General features: G+C 38.4%; 1 protein-coding gene across 4 annotated transcripts in view; it reads right to left on the reverse strand.

Annotated features, from left to right (window-relative positions):
- Positions 1-21,405, reverse strand: part of GTDC1 (glycosyltransferase like domain containing 1) — a 435,900-nt gene that overhangs the window by 334,588 nt on the left and 79,907 nt on the right. The gene's annotated exons all lie outside the window — the stretch shown is intronic.

Here is a 21,405-nt window from a genome sequence, read left to right on the forward strand (position 1 = left end):
AGTAACTCATCCAAAAAGGAGCATATATGACAAGCAAAAAAGGAAGAGCTATCAAAGCAATAGGAAACTTGACTCCTGAACAGTGTACAGAACACAGTATTGCAGGATTAGCTAGACATGCCTCTTCAAAGAATTATTTCAAAGAGTAATCACAGAATCAGAATAACCAACATCAGTTAGAAACCAAGTTGCGGGAACCTTCCAAGGCACCAGTATAAATAAGATAGATAAGCATTTGTAGCCACAGAGAATACCTTGTGCTGGGGACAGTCACCAAAACAAAAAACAAACAAAACCAGGAAAGGGTCAAAGAAAGGCAGAACAGATAGACATCAGGCAAAAAGAGAGAGAAAAAATTACCTTCTTAGGTGGCCTGTTTCAAATAATGATCATGGAGTACATTCTTTCCCAAAATAATTTATTTAGACATTCACCTACCAAGCATCCGCCAGGTACTGTGCTTAGGGCTGAGAATTCAGCAGTGAACAAGGCAAACAGAGGCCTGCCCTGCTGGAGCTTAATTTCAGGGAGCGGAGGAAGGATGCAGGGAGACAAGCAAGAATATCAGCAATATCATTTCAATTTATGAGACACAATATGAAAGAAATAAACCAGAATGTGGCCAAGGCATGAGATGATAGCCTATATCTCTCTAGTACATCACAGAGATCTTCACTCTGATTCTCAAAGTCAGTTGGAGGTTTAGAGAATTGAGACCAACAAGGTACCACAGGAACAGCTAGTCAGTCCTTATATTTCACAGATGAATACAGGATAACTATTCTGCAAGACAAGGAATCACAACCTCCTCATTCCACATTCCAAATACACACACCTACACTGCATGATGATTTTATGATCTACACTCTACCTTTAGAGGACAAATCAGAGATCAAGGAACTGTATCTCTTAAAACCTGACTGAGGACACTATATACTTTGTGTACTTAATGCAAAGAACCACATTCTTGCCAAGTTCCATTCAATTAAAGAATTTTGCATTTTGCTTCTACAAATTTGATCAATTTTTGCTATCAAAATGGGTGGGGGGTGGAACATGGCAGTTAATCTCCAAGAGGGATTTCAATAATTCTCAACTCTTCCATGCTTTCGTATTAGGTCTTTCCCTCATTTCATGGTTGGTCTGAATGATCAACAGAATGTAGTGAAAGTGACAGTGTCTACTCTAAATAGGAACCTACAGATTTCTTCTTTTTTCTCTTGGATCACTCATTGTGGAGGAAGCCAGCTGCCAGCTGCCACGTTAAGGACACTCATGCCAGCAGTCACATAGGCTCTTTCCAAAGAGCCAGAATCAACCTAATAACCATGTGAGTGAGCAATCTTCTAAGTACATCCTCCAGGTTAGTCGAATATCCAGATGACAGTCACCTTGGCTGCCATGTTGACACAATTCATGAGAGACCCAGAGACAGAACCACACAGCCTGCACACTGTTCCTTCTAGCATGCTCTCTAACTCCTTGTATTCTGGGGCTCAAAACCTGAAAACTGCATTTCCAGATGTTCTTGTATCTTGCCTTCCACAGAGGACACAACTTTAACAAAATCTGTGCAAGATATGGAAAACATGGTGATAGCCAATATTAAGAGTTGCAGTGAAGGCATTTCGTTCTGGGACAATCATATAAATATTCCACTAAATAATTCCTAGTACCAACTTCTTAGTTCCAAGTAGCAGTGGGCTTTCTACTAGGATAGTATCATGGTATTACTCTTGTGCTGTCCATAGCTATTAACAGTCAAGTTTGCTTCATTGGCATTTTTGAAAATCAAATACCATGTAACATATCTCTGTATGTTTCAACTAGCTCACTGCCTGTAACTCAAAGCAACTGTTGCCTGTAATTGACTATGCAACTAATAATCCACTCTATCATCCACAAATTTTCCTATCTTGTACCAGGAGCTCTCCTATGATCCTCTTCTTTTGTATTACTAATCCCTTTATGTGAGCAATGGATCCTATTCACTTATGACATATCGAGGCACTTGCTCCATCCATTTTCTCCTTTTTCTCTATCTTCAGTCTTTTCCTTTCCACTAGCTCTTCAAACATATTTCTTTCAACTCTATCAACTATTCCTGTCAAGCTTCATAAAATAATAACATTAGCTTATTATCTTTTCTCTGACTTCCATTCAATGCTCAAATTAACACAACTTGGCTCCCTTAGCCATTCTCACTCTACTGAAATAGCTAGTTAGCAAGAACCAACCAATTTTCTATTTTCAGTTCTCACTTGATGAGATTGTGCCATTGGTTTCCAGAGCAAAATCCTCATGCAGCTCTCCTGTGGCCTCTGGATTTCTCTATCTTACCTCTAGTTCCCTTTCCAGAAAATCTCTAGGACTTTATCATTAGGGAAATTATGGTTTCATTGGGTCCCTAGATTCAGGACTGGAATTCCATCTATATATTGATAGATCAGTTGCAAATCTAAAATACTCATACCTTTCTTTTCAAACCATAAACATAATTTATATCTACCCATTTGATACATCTAGCTTTATCAATTGTCACAAAGCACCACTAATAACCTCCTTAACTTAAAGAGATCACTTCAAAAGTAGCTTGAGTTGACCAATACCACTAGGAAAATATGCATACTGAGAACTTGAAATGTGGCTTTTCTGAATTGAGATGTGCTATAAATTTAAATGCACAATGAGTTTCAAATACAATGCAAAATATAAGAAAGCAAAATATCTCAACATATTTATATTGATTATATTTTAAAATAATAATTGGGATACACTCAGTTAAATGAAAATGTATTAGAAAAATTGAGATGAGTATTGTAGCACAACAGGCTAAGACAGAGCATCCCATGATAGAGTACCTGGGAATGAGTCCCACGTGCACTTCTGGTCCAGCTTCCTGCTAATGCACATCCTGTGAGGCAGCAGGTGATGGTCAAGTACTTGAGTTCCTGCCACCCATGGAGGAGACCTGAATGGAGTTTTGGCCCTAGGTTCAGCCTGGCCCAGCCAGCCCTAGGATGCAGCAGTGATTTGGGGGGTGAGCTAGCAGATGAATGATTTCTCTCTCTCTCTCTCTCTCTCTCTCTCTCTCTCTCTCTCTCTCTCTCTCCATCCTACCCCCATCACCAGCCTCCTCTGCTGCTCTGCCACTCAAACACATTAAAAATTAATAAATATCCAATATATATTAGTAAAAGTATAACTTCTTTATGTTTTAATTTATTTTTATTTTTTTGAAAGGCATAAATATAGAAAGAGTTCTCCCATCCTCTGAGTCACTCCACAAATGCATGCAACAGCCACTGGTGGACCATGCTGAAGCCAGAAGCCTGAAACGCAAATACCTGCTGCCTCTCACAGTGCACATGAAGAGCAGAGCCAGGACTCAAACCAAGGCATGTCCCAAGCAGTGTATTAACCCCTGCACCAAATACCTATACTTAGTTTCAGTATTTTTAAATGTGTAAGTTCAACTAAGACCAGAGTAAGTCAAATTAAATACAACTTCTACCAATATGAATACAAATATAAAACCTCACAGAAAGAGGAAATTTAGAAGCAAAATTAGGTAAGTAGAGGAGAATACAATAATGAAATAATGGAAGAGGACACAAAAAAAAGTCTTCTCTGAGCCCAACATGCTCAGATGAGAATCTCTAAAAAACAGAAGGCCTTACTGTGGACAGCAAAGTGTCAGGGCCTCAGGACGTGGCATGTCTGAGAACCTGCCAAAGAGCTTCACGGTTCTGCATCAGTATGACGGTGGAGGATGGGGTCAGTTCTTTTCTTTTCTTTTCTTTTTTAGATTTATTTATTTGAGTTATACAGAGAGAGAGGAAAGGTAGAAAGAGAGAAAGTTCCATCCACTGGTTTACTCCCCAGTTGGCCACACTGGCTGGAGTTGTGCCAACCCAAAGCCAGGAGCCAGGAGCTTCTTCTGGGTCTCCCACGTGGGTACAAGGACCCAAGCACTTGGGCTATCTTCTACTGCATTCCCAGGAAATAGCAGAGAGCTGGATTGGAAGTGGAGCAGCCACGATTAGAACTGATGCCCATATGGGATGCTGGCACCCACTAAGCCACAGCGCCAGCCCCAAGGGGCTCAGTTCTTGAACTGATTTCATGTTGTGAGAGGAAAATCTCATAGAAATGATTCATACCTAAGTGATAAGGTTATACAGTTAACATTTTAAATGTGTTTTGGTATTTTGCAAACATCTTCCAAAATGCAGTTATCACATGGTAAATAAATAAATATTTGGGCAAAGATAAAAATATTGATTATATATGAATAAGTATCTCTAGAATGATATACTAAAAAGCTGACAACACTGTTGTGAGTGTCAAGTGACCACAGTATAGGAGAGACAGGGATCTAGAGGGATATATCCTTAGGTATCATATCCTTAGGTACTTCGTGGAACTAAGCTAAGTGAATTTAGTAACTATTCAAAAACATTTTAAAATAGTTTTAAAGTCCAAAACTTAAAATGAATAAAATAATGCTGAATGGTGAAAAAATTATAAATCTACTTATTCATACCTACACACATGGACAAGGGGCTCTTTGACAATAACAGGATTATAGAATTTCAGCCTCAATGAATAGAATCTAGCATCCTATCCTTACCCCTGCTCTCTGCACCTCTAAAACCAGAGATATATAACCAACATGCATATACAAAGGGCATTTCAAATGCTAGATAATGCTATCTCAGAACCTAAGTACTTCAAGACATCAAAAACAAAAACTAAAACCAGATATCACTTGAATAGTAAAATGGATTCACGAGCTATCAATATAGAAATATATTTCATAAATTTTTAAAGTTATTCAAGGAAACACATATCTTTTTAGAAGTCAGAGATTCCAAAAGTGTAGAGATTCAAAACAGGTGTATGACTTCTTAAAACAAACTTCCTCAAAGCTAACCATTTATTAAACTATTTGCTTTACCACTTGCAAACCAGAAGACCCATAGCTGGCAACCTCAGATAGCAACGCTGAGTCCTTTTCTTTTGAATGTAAAGATGTTCTCTGACATCAGTAATCTCACTACACAAAAGTGATACAATTACTGTTCAGAGGGGCGAGCCATTCTGTTCACCCCTGAGCAAGAGAGGGCCTTGCCTGCCAAAGACATGAACTCTCAAAAGGCTGGCCTTCCCAAATGATAAGCCAAGCTTCTTTGGGCAGAGATGTGCTAAACTTGTCACAACTCAGAACTTTTCACAAAATTCACCCAAAAAAAATTGGCTTACTCCCCTGAATGTGCTTTGTGCTGCCTCATTTTCTTCATTTTTAATTCATTGGTATTTTTAGCCAAATGAAATAAGGTACAGTTTTCCTCAATTTGTCTCAGTCCTACTCTTCACCTTCTGAGACCCAATTCATGTGATCCTTTAACAACTATTTATTTCACACCAAACTAGATATCTCCCTAAAGCCTACCAATCTAGCCTCTAGGCATATTTCTTAAATAAAAGCACTAGATCTTTGTAAACCTAAAATTTACATACTAAAGGAACAAATCAAGTATCAAAAGGCTTAGTGGTATATAGCATTTGCTCACCTCTAAGTAGAGTTGAAAATTCATCTCAATTTATTATTTTTTTAAGAAACAGCTACTGACTTTTTCCCTTTGCAAAATACTGTGTTTAATGGACCTAGTTAAATTAGAGGTGATAGTGTAAAGCGAGTGTTTAAAGTTGGTAAATTTTAAATCTTTTAATAAAAAGTCCATCAGTCAGAAGTTTTAAAAGCCTCAGCAGGACAGTGGAGAAAAAACAGTCTGTAGCTATCAAAAGAGGGTGATAGGCCATGATAACCTTAATCATTTGCTTAGGGGTTTATAATTTCATTGCTTAAAGGTTAATGAAATTATGTAGTATTTTGCTCACTTTTATCCAGTAAATTAGTTTCATGCCATGGTTTGTATATATTTATTGACAGAATCATGTAACAAAAAATGATTATTTTTAACAATTCGTCTACTACAGCTTTTATTTATACACTCCTAGGTGCACTATCATGATCTGCTCTAACTCTAACCAATAACTTGATGCCACTAAAAAACAAAAGCATCTCAGAAAAAAAAAGGAATCACCATCAGAACTCTAAAAGCACATTAATTTGTGATTGATTTGGGTTTTGTAAAAAGGTGGCTTAATTCCTTTATGTTCTTTATACATCAAATCAACGATACTCAGATATTTACATGAAATCCACCCTAAACCAGATGATATACTGCTCAAGACATACTGCTTGGAGACGAGGATAGTTGGAGAAATGCAAACATGCAGAACAACCAAAACAGGTGAACCCATAAAATAATTTTAGGCTGAAGCAGTTGTTTTAATATATAACAAAGAAAAAACAACATATTAATGTGGCCTTGCTAACACTGATCACCCCAGGGTCAGCTGCTTTGCTTAGTGCCCCGTTTTTTTTTCTTTTAAATATTTACTTATTTATCTAAAAAACAGAGCAACCGAGAGAGAGGGAGACATTGGGAGAGAGCTTCCATCTGCTGATTCAGTCCTCAAATGGTGCCAAAAGTCAAGGCTACTCCAGGTGATACCCAGGAGCCAGGAACTCCATGATGTTCTCCTGCCTGGGTGGCAAGGGCCCAAGTTTTGTGCCACCTTCTGCTTCTACTACACTTTCACTTGTATACTCCTGGATGAATGAGTATCATTATCTGTTGCAAACAATAACTGGGTGGGTGCCATAAAACAAAATATAAGGTTTCCAAAAGCTTCTCAATTGTATTAGCAGGAAGCTGGATTGGAAGTGGAGCAATCAGGATTTGAACTGGCAATTGGATCTGGGATGCCAGCGTCAAAAGTGGCAGCTTAAACTGTTGCACCATATCAACAGCCTCTGCTTAGCACCCAGTTGTTAACGGAAAACTACAAAGAGCTTACCATTAGGCAGCGTGGTGTCTCCTACCCTAGCTGCATACTATAATTACCTGGGAAGCTTAAAATAAAACCTGATACCTGGGCCCCATAACCAGAGATTCTGGTATCATTAGTAACTTGAAGAAGCTCCCAGGGCCTGCACAGAAGTACAGCAGGTTAAGCCACGACCTATGACACCTATAGCACCCATACGAACATTAGTTCAAGTCCTGGCTACTCCACTTCCAATCCAGCTCCCTGCTAATGTGCCTGGGAAGGCATGGAAGATGACTCAAGTATATGGACCCTGCCATCCACATGGGAAATCCAGATGAAACTCCTGTCTCCGGCCTGGCCCAGCCCCAGCCATTGCAGCCAGTTGGGGAATGAACCAGCAGAATCTTAATTCTCTCTCATTCTCTCCCCCGCCCCTCTGTTAAGGGAAGAAGCTGTACAGACGCCTTTTTAATGTGCAGCTGGGGTTAAGAAACATGCACAGAGCCCTGGTTCTCAAAGTATGGTCTCTGCACCACCAGCAACAACAGCAGCAGTAGCAGTTGGGAACTTGTGAGAAATGCAAATTCTCAGGTCTCACCCCAGACCTAGTGAACCAGAAATTCTGGGGTGGGGCCCGGTGTTTTAATAAGCCTTTCAGGATATTTTGATGTACACACATGTGTGAAAACCACTGTCTTAGTATAAGAAGGACCTGGGTTTCAATCCTCTCAGCACAACTCACAAGCTGTATGACCCTTGGTCAGCTCTCTGAACTTCAACTTCCTTACACGCAAAATACGGGAGCTAGCTATCGTGTGGTAAGATTAAGTATGTGCATGAGAAGGTACTAAAAAGCACTTTATGTACATTATATCATTTAATCCTCACCACAAGACTTCCAGGCACACAACACCATTTTATATCCAAGATTGTGAAATTCATCCAAGATCACAGAGCAAGTAAGCAGTCAGAATTTAAACTCAAGCTTTTAAAATTTCAAAACCATTATTCGTCCTCTGCTCCCCAAAATATGCTTGCTGGCCTTTCTTTCCTTCTGTCCCTTTTTCTTTTTTTCTGCCTTCCTTCTTCCTTCTTACATTTACTTTTTCCATTCCTTTTCTTTCCATTTTTCTTCTTTTTTTTATCTGTCTGTATCTTTCTTTCTCACTTGATTCATGAGGATGATTTTCTTCCTCCTGAATTGCTAGGGATTGCCAAGCATGTGTAGTATTTACTCCGTGATTACAAAGTACTTAGCATTCGGCCATAAGCTAGAAAGAAAAATTAGAATATCAAAAGAAAAAAACACAAGAAATCATAAGAATGAAGTTATAAGCCTGTTGGAGAGATACATATTTTGCAAAACTTAGACACGCAGGATTTAGTTCTCAACCAATGGGTAGAAGACAGAAGTAATTCAGGAATTCATGGGATTGGTGCTCTGAGACCAAGTCATGAGGCCAGAAGGAAATCTGACTTGTCCTAAAAAGAGAATGAAAAGTCTCTTCCACACAGAAGAAACATCAGTTAAAGAATGGTAGAAAATAAAGCTAATTAGCCAAATGGGTCAAGACTATCACTTAAAGTAAGAAGAGCTTAACTTTAATACAATAAAAATATAAAATGGATTATTTGCACAGAATATTTTTATATGCCTACAGTAAAAAGTAAAAGTGAAATCAAACTGTCTCATTTGGGACACCCAACCCTGCATCAGAGTCCTGGAGTTCAAGTCCCACCTCCAAAATTCCTATCTAATGTCCTGTTAATGAACATCTTGGGATGTAGGTGCTGACTCAAGTATTGGGATCCCTGCCACCACATGCGAGATCCTGGCTTTGGCCTGACCCAGCACCAGCTGTCATTTATAGGAGTGAACCAGCAAATAGAAGATCTCTCTGTGTCTGTATCTCTCTTTCTCTGCCCCACAAATAAATTAAAATACATAAATTTTAAAAGTCAAACCCTAAGAATTTATTCTAGGGAAAAACAGAAAAAAACTAGGGTCTCATTGAAAAAAAAGGAAAAAACAAAACAAAACAAAAAACAAAAAAAAAAAAAAAACAGGCAGGCTACAAGCATTGTGGCACAGAAGGTTAAGTTGCCACTTGCAATGCCTGCATCTCATATCAGAATGCCTGGGAACAACTCCTGCCTCCACTTTCATTCCAACTTCTTGCTAATGCACCTGGGAGGCAGACAATGGCTCAAGTACATGGGTCCCTGCTATCCATGTGGGAGACCCAGATGGAGTTCCTAGTTCATGGCATCAGCCTGGCTCACTCCCATTGTTGCAGCTATTTGAGGAGTAAGCCAGTAAATAAAAGATCCTTCTCTCTCTGTTTCTCTCTCTCTCTCTCTCACCCTCTCTTTCAGAAAAACAAAAATGAATAAACATGTAAAAAAGGCAACAGAAAAAAATAATTTCTATTACTAAAATGTCAAACATAATCCATTTTATAATAGAATATTTCTATAGGCTATTCAGACTATATGATATTTTCAATTATCCACTAAGCCAACCAACACTGACTGAACACATTAAGCTAGGCACCAAGGATAAACTGATAAATAAGATACTGACTCAGGGCTCATGGAGCAGGTTTATTTAAGAAACAGACTGCCAAGTGTTTCATGCAACATTAAGTTATTAGGAATTCCAAAGACCACTACAGAGATCAGTTCTTAGGAATGACTTTTGTGAAATTCCCTACAGTCAATGAAGTATAAGCTAACCAACATGTTCTGCACATTATTAGTATCCTGTCTATGTCATAACCCTAAGCTCACAATGGAAGCATCCCTAGTTCATTTACATTTAGACTTACATATAACTAAGTAGGGCAGGCAAACATAAAATCTAGATAAGCCTCTTAACACTCACATCATTCATTCCATCTTTTGTGAAGAAATAATGAAAAACCATTCTCTGAAATCCACTGGAAGATTCCACCTATGTATTAATGATGGCAAATTGTGAGGCACAATGAGATGACTGAATTTATTAGTATCTAAGGTTTCTCCCAGCATGTAAGGTTTCTAACTTTGCCAATAATAGTGCAATGCTGTATAATACCTTCTATAGACCTGCTATACTCTGGTAATTCCACAACGCCAATTTGTCTCTGAGAATGAACTAAAGAAGCAGGTATAAGTATATTCACCATACTAGAATGATGATGGGCTGGGATGTTCTTTTTGTCAGAATAAAGGTGAACTGAATTTGCTAGGATATTAGGAATAATAGTATATTTCAAACTAAATATATTTAAGAAGCAGTTATGAATCTTTAGTGGCATTGTTTATTAATAACTTCACAAATATAATCAAAGAACTGAATCCCAAAGTGAGAAATGACTTGAAAGATCACCTGATAAAACAGGAGCTTTTGTCCCACCTGGTATCTAGACATATGTAGTGTTGAAATTAAAACAGCGATAGAAAAGACCTCTTACATTTCTTTGGCCTCAATATATCCAATTCAAATACACTATGACATTTTACTAAAGTTCTATTATCTATCATCTAATTTATTCACAGTAGCAACTGTCTATGATAATGTGATAAAACTACAATGTTAGTACTTGACAGTGGTTCAATTTAAATAAAAGTTGTTGGTATAAAATCATCTTTTAAAATATTCAAACCATGCCATCCAGATATTCACATGCACTTGAATCTATAAGCATTAAAGAACTTGTTTAGATGTACTGGAGCTATACCTGCTGTCAAGAAATGAAGAAGTTGTGAAGGTTGATCAAACACATCTTTGCCTCAAGTACCATGTTAATGTTTTCCACTAACGCTGTTCTAAAAGTTAACAGTCAAAGTAATCTAAAGGTTTCTCTTTATTTCTATATTTAAATCATCACAGGTTTGATCAAGCATGCAAATCCCTTTGGGCTCAGGGTTCCCATCAAAATGTCTTATAGGAACATTAAAAATTGAGCAGGCATAAACAACTCCAACAGTGCAGAGCTCATGACAGCATTGCTGTGATCTGTGTGTTTCATGTGCAACAACACTGGGGAAGTTTGCAAGGGAATATGAGCAACTAATTACTGTCTTTTGCTGGAGGGCAGGTGTGCTGATCTCTACAGGTGTCTCTCTGCAGCGCTCTGCCTAACACATTGCCTCTTGAAGACACTCACTGTCAGGACTTGCTGAAGCCCTGCAAAACATCTGACAGAATACGGAACTGTTGGGTGTTCAGGAAGACACATGTTGTGACTTCTTAAAGTTGCCATGAAGGGGAAACAGCAGTTGGGGAGGATTCATATGGTTTATGAAAGAATAGTATAAGACAGTATAAAAAGTAAATAACATAAAATTAGATCTATCTGTCACACACATTAAACTGGGATATGGATGGAGACTTAATAAGCACAGACAATTTTTCAAAGCAAAGTCTGCTATTCCCCAAATAGCAAAGAAAGAAAACAAAACTAACCGAATAATAATTTTAGGTTGGAATATCACTGTTTATTCATGAAAGCACAGTGGCCAACGTTGGGTTCTAAGGACCACAAAAAATCTAAGCAATTATCCAGTATAAGAAATTAATCAACACAATGGTCAATGATGATCAAGAAATTCATCAACAAAATGCCCTGAACATATGTCAGGAGACAGAAACCATACACATGTGATGCCTCTTGCAGGATTAATATTCCCTAAGACCTTTCCCATAATATTTGGAAAATATGCTACACAATGAAGAGATCCACAAACCAGAGCCAAATACAAGGGAACCTCAAAAAGTTTAGGGAAAATACATTGCCCTTTAATTCCATTTTTCCTTGAATTTTTTGCAGTATTTTTGTATTCCCTACTCTGCTATCTGCTACGTGTACAACCTTGGGCAAGAAACTTAATCTCTCTGTGCTTCAAATTTCTCATCAAGGGATAAGCAAGATCCACTCTGTCAAGAGCATTGTTAAATAAAACAATGTCCCTTAACTATCTGTCACAGGGCTTGACACACAATAAATGCTAAATAAATTATAACTTGTATCATGACAATTTCCTAAAAACATGAGTCTTCTGTGCTTAGTAAAGCCCTAGCCAGAGTAGAAGCACCTTGGAAAATAAAGATTCACCAGTGTCATGCTGTTTTGAAAATGGGCAATGTCATATGGTGCATCTTTTCAAATATAAATATATGGCCTTATTTTTGAGCAAACAAACAAGACTTTTAACTAATTACCTAACTTTTTTAAATCATTCACCTTGGTGAAAAGAATTTTAAGGAGAAGTTAGTAGTGTTTTATAACAACAAAGTAACAAAAGTTCTCACCCTATTTCAAACTTCATAAGCTTTGAAAAAAATCTAGTAAAATCTTTAGGCAGTGAATATTCTTAGAATAAGGAAATATATGGATATCACAATGTAATATTTCTACCAATATTGTATCCACATTTCTCTATTTAGTGTTTTTCTTTAATCAAACAGAATTAAGATATTTCAGATCATTACTATTAATCATTAATTATGGGGGCCAGCACTGTGGCGTAGTAGGCAAAGCCTCTGCCTACAGCACCAGTATCCCATCTGGGCACTGGTTTGAGTCCTGGCTGTTCCACTTCCAATCACAGCCTGGGAAAGCAGTGGAAGATGGCCCAAGTACTTGAGCCCCTGCACCCATGTGGGAGACCAGGAAGAAACTCCTGGCTTCTGGCTTCAGATTGGTTCAGCTCTGGCTGTTGCAGCCATTTGGAGAAATGAACCAGCAGATGGAATACTTCTCTGTCTCTCCTTATCTGTAACTCTACGTCTTAAATAAATAAATAAATCCATAAAAAATAATTATGCATCAATCTTTTCTAAAAAAATCAACAAAGCAAGAAATAAAAATTTCACTCTACTGTGGAATGAACCAAAAAGGGGAAAAACTAAAATCAAAATGCATAAAATATACATGAAAATAACAAAGTATTTCCAAAATCAATAAAAATTAGACCCAAGAAAATGGCCAGAATATAATTGTTTGAAGTAGTATCTCACCCACTCCCAGAAGGCCAGTCCATCAGATGCTCATTTCTTCAATCATGGACAAGGCAGTAACCTTCTGTTCTCTCTTCCTTTAATCCCTTCTTGTTATCCATTCAGTGTCCAATGGCATCCAATCCTACTCTACGGTGCTTTCTTTAATACAGAACTAATTATTTCACATCACCACTACCAAAGGTCTAGATTAATGAGAGACTGGCATATGGATAATTAAGGTGGTGTGTTTGTGTGTGTATGTGTGTGTGTGTCCATGCATATGTACATACATGTGCAAAGTACTGAGGGAAGATAAACCAGAGGTCGATTCATCTTGCCTGCCATAGGCAAGGAAAAGATATCCATACAACTAGTAACAGCTGGATCAAAACAGTGACTACAAAACACATTCAAATCTCTATGCCAGGGCCTCTCAACTTAATCTGCCCTGATTGCACCCTACATTCTCCTCACTTAGACCTTGATACTTTTGCTCCCTAAACATAGCAAAAAAAAATCTGAGGATATCTGGCCTCCACCAGTGTCTCGGCCTTAAATCCCTTTTCATTCTCTGCACCTTTAAAGTTTTGAAAATATGATAGCCTTGGGCCAGCACCGTTGCTCACTTGGTTAATCCTCCACCTGCGGTGCCAGCATCCCATATGGGCTCTGGGTTCTAGTCCCGGTTGCGCCTCTTCCAGTCCAACTCTCTTCTGTGGCCCTGGAGGGCAGTGGAGGATGGCCCAAGTGCTTGGGCGCCTGCATCCACATGGGAGACCAGGAGGAAGCACCTGGCTCCTGGCTCTGGATCAGCGTAGTTCTGGACATAGTGGCCATTTGGGGGGTAAACCAATGGAAGGAAGACCTTTCTCTCTGTCTCTCTCTAACTCTGTCAAATAAAAAAAAAAAAAAATGATAGCCTTATACTCAAAAATTCCTCTTGTATGTATTTTTCTTACACAGTTAAAGTTTCAAAATGCCTTTGGTCTTGGGGTAGTCATTCTGACACAGGGGGACCCATTCTGGCGTGCTGATTTGAGTCTCAGCAACTACACTTCTGATTCAGCTTCCTGCTAACGCACTTGGAAAGATAGCAGACGATGGTCCAAGTACTTAGGTCCCTACCACCTATGTGTAAGATCTGGATGGAATTCTGGGTTCCTAGCTTCAGCCTCTGTGAGTGTGTGCATGTGTTTGTGTGTGTCACTCTGGCTTTCATACAAATAAATAAAACATTACTTCTTTTTTTTAAAAGCCATAGGTCTTTACATTAATGGAAGATAATAGGAGGATTTCCTTTGAGAATTCTACAGGAAAGTGATTTCCATTTTAGAATTTAATTACTCAGGCAAGTTATCAATCAAGATATTTTTGTCCACATATCCTTTCTTGGGAAACTACTACAGGATAAATACCATCTCTCTCTCTCCCCCATCTGTCTCTGTTCATCCTTCACTGTCTATCTTTCAAATAAATAAAAACATAAGTAAACATCTATAAAAAATAAGTTATGGAGTGGTTGTTTGGTCTAGTGATTAAGACATCTGTTAACTGTCTGCACCACATGTTGGAGAGCCCAGTTTCCATGCCTGACTCCAGCTCCTGACTCCACTTCTCAGTTAGTGCTGACCCTGGGAGGCAGTGTATGTAACAGCTCAGATGACTGGGTTCCTGGCATCCACATGAGAAACCTGAAGTGAGTTCCCAGCTCCTGACTTTGGTCCTCATTTTTGTCTACGCCCTTTGTGGGCAACTGATGACTGAACCAACAAATGGAAGAACTCATTCTTTCTCTCTCCCTTGCACGCGTGCATGCGCATGCCCCCAACAAATGGAAATTCTCTCCCCCCACCCCTGCCTCTCAAATAAAAAATTTTAAAGATAAATCTGTTCTGATGTGAAAATTTTTGAAATCCAGGCATAGCTTTTCATAATATGCATTTTCCACGAACTTTTTGAAGACCTGTCATACATTGCCATTGACTCCTGAAACATTCTGTCTTTTGTCTGAATGCTTCAGTGAAGCAGTGTTTAAATGTAGATCATGTGACACGTTCACATTACCACCCCCAAAATGATACTTACTTAAGGACTTGGTTCATGGAACATTAGTTACCCAGAGTTTTACTATCAATAAATTAGGATTAGAATTATTTGTCTTTATGTGAATATAGAATTTCTAAATGAAGTAAGTAGAAATCTAAATACTTAGTGGATCAAATAAGACTTTCATAATATTTGGCTTTTATTTAGAACCAGTTTCAAAATGACTAATAAATGAAGCAGCACAAATTCTAGAAACAGAAGTTTTCTGGGCAAAACCAAAAAACTCTACTCATTCTTGTATTTAAAAGATTTTTAACTCTTTCCAATAAAAAGGAATAAATATTCAGTACATTTGTTAAAAGTCATAAAAAGGATTCTAATATTTCATCTCAGTGGGGTGATTTTATCCATGAGATCAACTGCTACCTTTCAGTATGCCTTTAGAGTAGACCAAGCATGAGTAAGAGGAGTCACACAGAACAGAATGTTATGAAGTAAAGAGCTATTTGATCCACCCTCATTTTCCCTTCCCCAGAGGTCTGAGCAGGGAGGCATAAAGATGAAACAAATGGCCTTTTACAGAGTGAGGCTAAACTGTCGACTTAGCAACAGTTGTATTGAAAAAAGAAATTCTAGTCTTGAATTCAATAGGATCTGATGACTTTTACTTCTTAAACTGTTTATCAACTTTTAAAAGCAAATAAACAAAGAAACGTATAACTACAAAAGGTTACTTTTCTTTACTTTACAAAATACCGTGCCATGAGTTGGCTTTACATATTAAGCTAACACAATACAGACTTCAATTATAACAGAGAAGAGACAAGGAAACAAAACAATACCACAGACATTAGGAATAATACCAACTAAACTTTATTTGAGCATCTCAGAAATTCTATAATAAAATACATGGTCCACTTTGTAAAAATTCAATCAACATCAAGTTTCAATGAGATAGCTCTACATTAAGTAAAGCACACACCTAAGAACTCTAAAAGATGCAAAGAAATCTGTACAAAGAAAGGAGATCAGCAATTGCCTAGGAGCAGAGATGGGCAGCTGGCTTCAAGAGGACACAGAACTTTCTGGGATGAGACAATGTCCCAAGTGACAATTATGGTAGACACACAGCTGTATGCATTTGTCAAAACTCATCATACTGCTCACATAAAATGTGCACCATTTTTATAAATAAATCAAATCTAATAAGATTGATATAAGAAATACAAAAGTTGATCCTAACTGATAATCATAATTTCCTAAGGACGTCTTATGTAGATTTATTATTCGTGCCACACAAAGTTAAGGATATCATGAGTAAAAAATAGTTGTGTAAGAGCATTAGTTTGCAGTTACCACTCACACTAACCTCTTAGGGAGCTCACTACACTGCCACATACTACCTTTTACTACTGTCGGATTTTTTTCTCCTAGATTAGCCTTTAGGGACATATGTATTATTTATTTATACTAATTTATTAGTGTTTTCTAAGATCTATCTCAATTTGTTTCACAAACTCAAGTATTTATATATTTTATACATTGATTTCTGCTATGAAGCACTTAGGACAAGTAGTTATTTCTAATACTAAAAAAGCAACAGTTTTTAAAATATGTAAGAACAGCTAGATTGACGTCTCATGCTGGACAATGTCATTTTAGAAGATATAGGCTTGATCATAGATATTTAAGTTGTCATTCCATATGTGAAAATAGAAATCCTTAATAGGAATTAAATCATCAACATGAGCTTACAAAATGAGCTACCACATAGAATTAGAATTTTAAATTATTTTAATAGTTTTAAAGGCAGAGAAGGAAAGGAAAAGAGAGAGAGAGAGAGAAGAGCAGGCAGAGATAGACAAAGATCTCTCATCTACTGGTTCACTCCTCAAATGCCCACAATGGCCAGGGCTGGGCCAGGCCAATGCCAGGAAATGGAAATTCAATTTAGGTCTCCCACATGGTTGTCCAAATCATCACTAGCTGCCTCCAAGGGTGTTCATTAATAGGAAGGCTAGAATCAGCAGCCAGAGCTTTACCCACTGTGCAAAATGCCCACCACAGTACAGCTTTTTTTTTTTTTATTTGAGAGGTAGTTATGGACAGTGAGAGGGAGAAACAGAAAGGTCTTCCGTCTGCTGATTCACTCCCCAAATGGCCGCAATCGCTAGAGCTGCGCTGATCTGACGCCAGGAGCCAGGAGCTTCTTCCGGTCTTCCACACTGGTGCAGGGGCCCAAGGACTTGGGCCATCTTCTACTGCTTTCCCAGGCCATAGCAGAGAGCTGGATCGGAAGAGGAGCAGCCAGGACTAGAACCAGCACCCATATGGGATGCCGGCACCGCAGGCAGAGGATTAACCTATTGAGCCACAGCACCAGCCCCCCCAGTACATCTTTTTTAAGGGAAATTATTATCATTTTATTTCTTTCCATTGCGACACTATTCCCATTACATACAAATTTCACACAAATGATTGCAAATAACATACTTATATTTTAAAATAACATATTATCTCAAATTTAATAACAGAAATTTATAAATCAACTTCATTAAAACTAAAAATATTTGCTCTGCAAAACATACTACCAAGAGTAAAAGCAGACAAGTCACAGACAAGGAACAGATATGTGCAAGAGACCAGATCACTCCAAAAAGTTCATGGAGATGGGGCCAGCGTTGTGGTGTAGTGGGTAAGTCTGCCACTTGCAATGCCAGGATCCCACACTGAGTGCTGGTTTTAGTCCCAGCTGCTGTGCTTACAATCCAGATCCCTGCTAATTTTCCTGAAAAAGCAGCAGAAGGTGGCCCAAGTACTAAAACCCCTGGCACTCATATGGGAGACACGGATGGAGTTCCAGACACCTGGATTCAGCCTGGGTCGGCCCTGGCTTTTGCAAACATTTGAGGGGCAAACCAGCAGACGTAAGATTCTCTCTTTCTCTCTCTCTCTCTCTCTCTCTCTCTCTCTCTCTCTCTTGTTCTCTCTCTCTCACTTACTCCTTCAGTCTCTCCCCCTGTAATTCTGCCTGTCAAATAAATAAAAAATATTTTTAAAAATACATAGAATGAGGAGTATTTAGGCTAGGAATTAAGGTTTTGGCTGGAATGCCCCTGTCCAAGATCAGTCTCTGGGATTGATTCCCAGCTCTGGGTCCCAATTCCAACTTCCTTCCAGTGCAGATCCTGGGAGGCAGCAGGTGATGGCTCAAATGGTTGGATCCCCTGCTACCCATGTGGGGGGCCCAGATGGAGTTCCCACCTTCTACCTTCAGCCCAGCATTGTAGGCATTTGGGAAGTGAACCAACTGGTGTGAGCTCTGTCTAACTGTCTCTCTCAACAAGAGCTCTCATGGAGCATCAAGATCTCTGCTCATTTTTGCTTAAACTACAACATGGAACAGCCACTTTGAAAGGCATTTTTACAGTTTCTTACCACATACAAGCCAGCAATTGTGCTCCTTGATATTTATCCAAATGAGTTGACAATATGTCCCCATAAAAACCTGCACACAAATGGCCACAGTCTCTTCACGCAGAATTAGCAGAACTTAGAAGCAGCTAAAATGTCCTTCAAAAGCATACGGATAAAGAAACTTTGGTACATCCAAAAAATGAAATATTATTTAGCACTAAAAAGAAATGATCTATCAATCCACAAAAATACACAGAAGAACCTATGTCGCTAAATGAAGGAAAACCACTTGAAAAGGTTACCCGCTGTATTTCAACTATATGATACTCTGAACGAGGCAAATTATGAAGATTGTGAGAACGTCAGCGATTGCCAGGAACTCTTGTGGAGGGGCAGAATGAAAAGGCAGAGCAGAGTATGTTTAGGGGGGTGGGACTATTCCATACATTACTAAAAGGGTGGATACATGTCATTACACAATTTTCTTTTTTTAAAAAAAGTTATTTATTTATGTGAAAGTCAGGGTTACACACAGAGAGAAGGAGAGGCAGACAGACAGAGGTCTTCCATCTGCTGGTTCACTCTCCAATTGGCCGCAACAGCCGGAGTGTGCCAATCCGAAGCCAGGAGGCAGGAACCTGCTCCAGGTCTTCCCATGTGGGTGCAGGGGCCCAAGGACTTGGACCATCTTTTATTGCTTTCCCAGGCCATAGCAGAAAGCTGGATAGGAAGTGGAGCAGCTGGGACTCGAACCGGTGCCCATATGGGATGCCGGCACTGCAGGCGTCAGCTTTACCCACTACACAACAGCACCAGCCCCCATTACACAATCTTCAAAACCCACTGAGTGTGCAATGCAAAGAATGAATTTTAATTAACCTAATAATTTGTATTGACAATGATGTGTAAGTTGTCGATTCATGAATTTTAACATTCATTACACTCTGATGAGAGATGCCGATAATTGGGAGGGTTGGAAAGGAGGAACCCTCTATAAAACCCTCCATTCAGATTTGCTATGGACCCAAAATATTTAAATAACAAAATCTGTTAATTTAAAAAATTAACTGTTATTACCAAAATGAAGTCCAGATCTTGTGTGTACAGCTTAATATGCAAATGTAATGCAATAGTTCTCCTCATGTAATCAAAAGCATCTACCTTTTCTTTAAAATGTGCCAGGCTTCTTGCAAAGCACCTTTCTCTAAGAGGAGCTTATGGTATGTGCTTTTATGAGAAATCCAATAAGCTTTGCATATGGAGTAGCAGTTCTTATTGTCAAAATTTGAAGTTTTACAATGACAGCTTAACGTTTACCAATAAAGAAACTTAGGCACCTAAATCTGTGTTGACTCTAGGGCTTAATCATATAATATACAATTGATTTACTCATTCAATTTCTTGACACTTATTGTTTTTCCCTTCTAAAATTTGAAAAGAAAATTATGCAAATTATGCAAATACAAAAAAATAGAAAGTTAATAACAATTTTAAGTACCATGTATAACATTAGACAAATTTAATTTAGACAACCAGTTTTAAAAAAAAAAAAAAACTTAAATTCTAACACCAGGATCTATTAATCTATTATCACTAGCTTAAGACTGAAGAGAAAGAAAATAAACTAAAAAAGATGACAAAACAGAAACACTGTTACTCCAGAAATAAGCTAAAAAAAAAAATCAAAAGAACATAAAATTAATGAATACTTCATTGTCAATGAAACAAAGACCTAAATATGACCACAAACCACAAACTATATAAAAAAAATCCACCAAATTATGTGCTGTCTGGAACAAAATGAGAAGTAATGCTGACAGCCAAACCACTCTTGCCCAGGTGATATTTAGGATTCTACCTGGGGAAAATAAAACAATTTTACAACAGAGGACAGGGAAAAACCAACAATATTTTTATTGTCAGTGACCTAGCCCCCTAGCTCAGAGTGACTGTCAAATGGTGTGAAAGAGAGGGGAAACAGCTATTACCAGAACACTCACTATACCACCTCCTATGACTCACAGGCCTCAAAGTCACATTGACATTCACAGTGCCACAAACTAAGGTGAGGCATGTCCCCAGGGCAATAGCAATCACCATCTTGGGTGAGTTGTGGGTGTTTGGAGCCACAGTTAAGCTACCACTCAGACACTCTGGCCCCAGATGGGAGTACCTGGGCTCAAATCCTTGCTTCTCTCCATTGCTGCTTCCTCATAATGTGCACAGTAGGCAGCAGCAGGTGATGGCTCAAGTGCTTGTGTCCCTGCCACCCACTCAGGAGACAAGGACTGACTTTCAGACTGCTGGCCCCAACCTGGCCCAGCTAGGGTGATGACAGGCAACTAGGGAGTAAACCAAAGATGGATGATCTCTGTCTATGTCTCTGCCTTTCCAATAAATAACAGAAATGGAAATATCATGAGTGAGGGATTTGTAGAGACAGCAAATGCAAATGGAAGAGCAAACTGATGCCCTCTTTCCCCACCACTCAATCAATACCTGCCATCTGACCCCACACTTTTTTTCATGCAATATCTGTTCTTAATGAAACTGAACTCTCTCAACAATGAGTCAGAACCAGAAAGGAGTCAACAAAGAACTTCTATTAAACTCACAAGGATTGCACTGGAAAGACAGAAGCAGATGGCAGGTGAAGGAAAAAAAAAAATTGTCCTAGGAAATTAAAAACTCATATAACAGAAATAACTTTCTACAGTCTAAAAAAAAAGAGCAAGTAAATGAGCCGTTTCAAATAAAGAGCTCAAAGAAAATTAAGAAATATTTAAGAAAAGACAAGACAGCTAAAGGAGATGAAAATAAAATGGCAGGCTAAGGAAGAGAAAGTTACAAATTATAAAAGGATTCATACAGAATAAAGCAACAAATGAAGCAAACAACAACAAACCACACTATTCAGTGCTGAAACAGTCAGGGAAAGGACAGCTATGAAAGAAATCATATAAAATGAAATAGCAAAAAAGTTACCTGAGGTAAGAGATAAATGCAGAAAGTAAAAGATTCAGCAAATACATTCTTGCAAAAGAAAAGACCAT

This window comes from Lepus europaeus, chromosome 1 (genome assembly GCF_033115175.1).
Source record: "Lepus europaeus isolate LE1 chromosome 1, mLepTim1.pri, whole genome shotgun sequence".
Taxonomy (NCBI): domain Eukaryota; kingdom Metazoa; phylum Chordata; class Mammalia; order Lagomorpha; family Leporidae; genus Lepus; species Lepus europaeus.